The sequence below is a fragment of the Drosophila bipectinata genome, chromosome 3R, assembly GCF_030179905.1.
Source record: "Drosophila bipectinata strain 14024-0381.07 chromosome 3R, DbipHiC1v2, whole genome shotgun sequence".
Taxonomy (NCBI): Eukaryota; Metazoa; Arthropoda; class Insecta; order Diptera; family Drosophilidae; genus Drosophila; species Drosophila bipectinata.
Window position 1 is genome coordinate 25,855,923 of NC_091739.1, and position 6,000 is coordinate 25,861,922.

Sequence of the window (6,000 nt, forward strand, 5' to 3'; positions counted from 1 at the left end):
GCCCACTGTCCATTGCCCAGGGCCAAGCACTAAAAGGACCAACGTTTTGCGGTCACACACATCTCACATCCTCCTGGACTCTTCTGCGGTTAGTTCCCCCTAATCCCCCCAAAAACCAAACTCAGTCCAGTGACCAGTGTCCAAAATGAATGGATGGGCTCATGGGGTGACATGGAAAGGGCGTTCTGGCGTTATGTAATCCAAAGTCCTCGTTTTCATTTATTACTGCCGCAGGACCTTTCACTTACCCTTCCGTTGCTTTGGCAACTCGTCCTGATTGAGCCTGAATGATGGCAACAGTTGGCATGATTGATGCCCCCTCCACCCTGGGGAGTGTTTCAATCCACCGGTCACTGATGTATCATCGCCTTGGCAATGATGAATTCCCGGAAAATTAGCCCCATAATTCTGATTTTAATTAGGGACAGGAGTGGAAAAAGGGTTTTCAGTTCACAAATCCAAAAATTAGTCACGGCACCTTAAAATTCCATCAACTTGAAAGTAACACCACCCCCCAAATGGTCACGCAAATGGCCCATTTCCATGCACTTGGCACTCTATAATAATGAAATTATGAGTGCTTATGGGCCATCCAGAGACCATCTAGAGACCCCTTTTATATTTTGTATCCTTAATCCCAGCAATTGAAGCAACTACATCGCAGATGTTGTCCTGTGATCCGGGCAATGGAGCTTTAACTTTCTTTGTCGGGTCAGACGACTTTTGGCCATTAGTCTGCTGGCTTTGGCGGACAACAAGGAATCCATTTCCGATATTGGGTGATAAAATTTTATGAATGTAATTTGCAGCGATTTGTTGCGTCGTCTTGTATGCGAAGGGGTTGTCCTTAGAGGATGTGGACTTAAAAAAAGGCGAAGGATGTGCTGGTGTCTGCGTGTGTCATTGCCAAATTGTTATTGACAACATGACGGGCGAGTCGTAAATACTTATCTAAATATATATCCATGAATGTAATGTGTAATGTCCCATCTCAAGTCGGACTTTTGCATTTTCTCTAAATAATTGAAAGCATTTTCCCCCCAAGGCATCCGAGACGGATAGAAAGCTGTTGTCCTTTGCTGAAAGTTTTCTCTTTTGAGATTTTTTTTTGGAAAAGTTTAGCAGATGCATTGCAAGATTAAAAGTAAATTAGCCACACATTTAGCTTGAAAGTTCGAATACTTCAATGAGTTTCAAGTTTACAAGTTCTGTAAGTACTTCATTCAAAACTGGAAACCCTCCAAAAAAGTAACCCTATTTAATCATAAATTATATTACCAAATCAAGTGTCATCTTGATTCTATTGCTTGCTACAATTTCCCAATAGTTCCAATAGGTTTATCCGCCAATCTAATAATTCATAATTATCTCTACGTGATTAGGTTTGGCTTGGAGCACTTTCCAGCCACGCCTCCAAGTCAGTCAGTGTGATAAATGACGTCACCTTGAGTTGGCCATCTATTTAGCATAGAAAGGCCATAAAATCATAAACAGGCCGCATAAATAACCACATTAAAAACTGAGAACAATGGAAAACTGGAGTGGGGGAGCCGGAAAATGTTGGGAAAATAGTGAAAATGTGCAAATTAGGCGCTGGCGATGATTTTATGGCCCATTTTAAAATGCTAAGTTTTCGGGAAGATAGAAGCCACACCCACCAAAAACATTTTTTAGAATCCTCCACCTCATCTGCACGCATGTGTCCTGATTTATGAGCGCATACATGTGATAAATGTCCTGGATTTGAAGGATTTGGCACAAATTACAATAAACTAGAAGACGAGGGAGACTCCTAGGTTTCCCTGTTGAGCATATCCTTAGACATATAAGTATATATCTCAAGCTCTGGCCATATGCGCATAATTTTCGTCTTCTAACCAACAGGGTCATGGAAAAATTCGCAATTTGATTTATTGGCTGACTTAGAGGGGTAGAGAACGTGCTCCGAGAATGTTTTTGCAATTGAAATTGATTTACTTTGATTTTGGATTTTGCATTTTAAATTGAGGGTTGCTGGTATTAGCCAAAATCGTGGAAATAAAGGAACATAAACAGGAACCCGGGATCGATGTCAATTGGTGACATTTTTTTGGCGCTTTTGTTTTGCTGTCGCTGCCAATTTATTTTCAATATGATATCGAGTGTGTGTGCGGAGCACTAAGCAGCCATAATTCCCCTTGCATTATACGATCCGAATGACAAAACACTCCAGCCAGATTCCCAAAACCAGAGAGTTCCCAAAAAATCCGCAAAGAGCACACGCGGCCTGCACGCAATTTTAAATGGATTTATTGATACGGTTCGCCTGCCACAAAAACGGCAACAAAGGACCAAAGCCGAGGAGGGAGACTGGCCAGGGTTACATGTTTGCAAACATGTTTTCCGAACATTGGCCAAATGTGCGGCTATTTTTCAATTGTCACCAACCAGACGACCGACGCATCGAATTAACCCATCAAGAGGTCCTGGGAAACTTCGTGTTTCCCTCAGTTGATTATGCGCATCATTTGCGAATTTTGATTTCCACGTTTAGTATCTTCCTGACGAAATTGAATTTTGATTAGTTTCCAACACGCGTCCCAGGGGGGAAGTTTTCCCAAAAAATTAAGCTACGGGTCCTTTGATTGATTTCGCTTATTTGTCAGGATGCTCCCGTCAGGATGCGACTTAAAAATGCGGTTGCATTTTTTACAGACAGTTTTTTTTTTTGGCTTTCCAACGGAAGCCAATTTGTCCGCCGCCAAGTTATGTAAATTGGCCAGTAATTGATATAAATTTTTTTCGACTATTCTAATTTTTAAATTATTCCACTTTTGTGCGGTAAATTGTGCGGAATAGGTGGAGGAAATTTTTCATTATTTCCCTTGAAGCCGCCCACTTGAGAGGTAAATTGGACAAATTTGTTTTTAATGGTTTTTGCATAATGAAAATGTCTTTTGAGTTTTAATTAAAATATTTTCCCCGAAAATCGAAGCATTCTTTAAAAATCGTTTAAAGGAAAAAGCTTGTGTATATTTTCCCCATTTCCACAAAATAAACTCTTATGAATATGTCCTGTGAATGTTAACAAACCAATCTAAAGCCGACGACCCTCTTTTCATATGCATAGCTCATAAATGGCCGAGCAGGGCAAATTTAATGGACCTCAACCTCAGCCACAAGGACCTCAGACCAATGCCAAAAAGGACACTTCACAAAAGGCGCACCAACAACAAGCGTAATTGTAATAAATAATAAATAATATTTCTCATAAATAATTGCTTCCCTTTTTGCAGCCGTCTTCTCGTTCCTTTCAATATCCTACGACTGGCGCCCGACAACGAAAAATAAAAATATGTTTACTAATCACCGTAGGAAAGGATTTTTATGGGTTTCCATTTCCGTACATAATCGACTTATCCCACACAGTCCTCGAGCCGAGTCCTGAGCTCTTCAAGGGCCAGTCAAGGGGAAAAACCAAAGGCGGATATGTGGAACGTTAGGCCGAAATGTGGGTTGGGTTGTTGGGATTGGGTTTGCAAGATGACTCCCAACTGGAGGTGATATATGTCACTTTCCGAAATGTTGCCGTAGAAAAATGTCATTTCCTCCCATGAACTGCGGAAATGAGCGGCCGTTGGATGGGGGATTATAATATATATTATAACCCATATGTAGTGCAAAACCATAAACAATTCCCGATTGAGTGGCCCGCAAAACTTTTGACACAAGCAAATCAAGTGAAAGTCGACGGCAATAAAAACTCCGGGGGGCTGGGTTAGTTTCGCCTTTCTTCATATTTATGGTTATTGAGACAGTGCGTCCGATAAGTTGGCTCCCGTCACCCGGCAATTACAGCGGCTTAATGACTCGAAGACCTTTACTAGGACAGTTGCCAGGACAGTCGCAGGACGCTGGCCAAAAAGGGCAACCAAGGCGACCGGCTAAACGGATGTCATTCGCACAACGCGCTCTTTTGAATATCCTGCTACGAGGTGTCCTGTGCGTAATTAGAATTCCAAAATGCGACGCATGCCGTATTTCAGATTTCAGATAAAAACACCGTAGTTTGATGGGAAAGGCACTTTAAAAAATATTTTTAAATTTTTAAAAATCTATGAATTAAAGAAAAATTAAAGGTTTTTATACTATTTTTGGCTAATATTATTATATTTTACAAAGTAAATTATCATTTAAATGTATTAACTTTTTATAATTAATATTTTTTCAAGTGCACCTTCTATTTCAGGCCTGTTTTCGAGTGGCACTCGTCACCGCGTCCTGCGAGGTGGAATAACCAACAAAAAAATGCACAAAAGGCCACGCCACAGGACACTGCCAGCTCTCGAGCTTTATCAATTGAAACACACACACCATGACGACGACCTGAAGGAGTCCTGCCGCAGTTCGCGGCTAATTGTAAATTCAGGATTCTTTTTTCCTTCCTGCCGAGTGCCGAGTGAAATTTGACTAACGCGAGTGGCCAAAAGATATTTATTGCGTTCCCAAATTTTTTGATAATGACATAATATTTTACGCTTCGACAGAGAGTGGCGGGAGTTGGCCACTTGAGCATCGCGGGGTTTTTATTTAAATTTTATTTGTGTGTGTCGTTTGGCTACACAGTTCCATTAATTTTAAGTGCTCACTGTGTGTGTGTGTGAGGAGATGGAGGGAGTCCCCCTGGTCCATTGTTCCGACCGCCTTTGTTGGCTGTATTGTATCTGTATCTGTATCTGCATCCGCATCTGCATAATGTTATTGTTATTGACTTTTGCGCGCCGCTCAATCATAATCATAATCAATTGTTGTGAGTGCCGTGGCTTTGGCTTACCTGCTGGAATTCTTATCCCGGCGATATCCTGCCTGTCATTTGCATAATGGAAAAGTTTCCATGGCTGTCAAAAGTGGACACACTTTTCTGTCAGATCTCTTCTCAAGTATTCGATACAATTTGTACATGGTTAATACAATTCCTTAACGAAACATTGGGACAAGTTTTTTTTTCTGGCCATGTGGACTTCAAATGAAAACGAAAAGTTGATTTGTCAGCCACCAGAGAGATAAACCGCTTGAAAAATCAAAGATTTGCACAACAAATAAAATTTGGCAACATGTTTGCCGAACGACTTAAGAGCCCGCAAACTGCAAACAGTAGAAGGACCTCAACCGCACGAAGAAAGGACTCAAGGACCCGAATGGATGGAGGCCATGGCCACGTGAGCTGAAACCGGAATCTTCAAAGGTAAGGCCAATAGGCAAACACGGAGTGAAATGCGCAAAATTGCGACCTTAATTTGCCAAAGTAAATAGAAAATAAAAGAAGCGCAGCCAGCGACTGAAAGGATTTTCAAATCTAATTTCCAATTTTGAATGGCGGAAACCGCCAAAGCGAATGCAGAACCATGGCTGTGGGTGAGCGATGGGGAACCCCTTTTTTTTTTGCGAAAATTTACATGCCATGGACACGCACACTCACACATGCATATTATTTGCAAATTAGCCCAGATGGAGGATGACTCCCGGGGTGGACTTCAAGGGATTTCGAGGGGTGGTCCTCGCCACTCCTCACATGCCAAATGGAACCAATAAACCGTGAAGCACGCATGCGACGTCGTCGGTCGCCAAACACCAGCCACGGCCCAATGGACCTGATTGTTGTCCTGATTCCACCGCTGCCGCATCATCAGAGGGCGTCCTACTCCTGGCCCAGATCCTGGTCCAGGTCCACGCAGTGATGTCATTTTGTCAAACGCATTCGAGAGTAGCTGCCCTGAAGGGTTGACTGGATGGATGGATGGATGGATAGATGGTCTGGGTTCTGCGGCCTTTTTCCTGTCGCATTGTTTGCTTTAAAGTTTGCAAAAAAGGATTTTTTTCTGCGGATGTCCTAGGATTTTAAAATGGGGTATATTGGCCTATACGATTGCTAATTTAAAATCTATATTGGATGGAGCTAAGCCCCTGTTATTTTATAAAAGATGTTATAATTTTTCACCAAAAGATTTAAAAGAACACAAG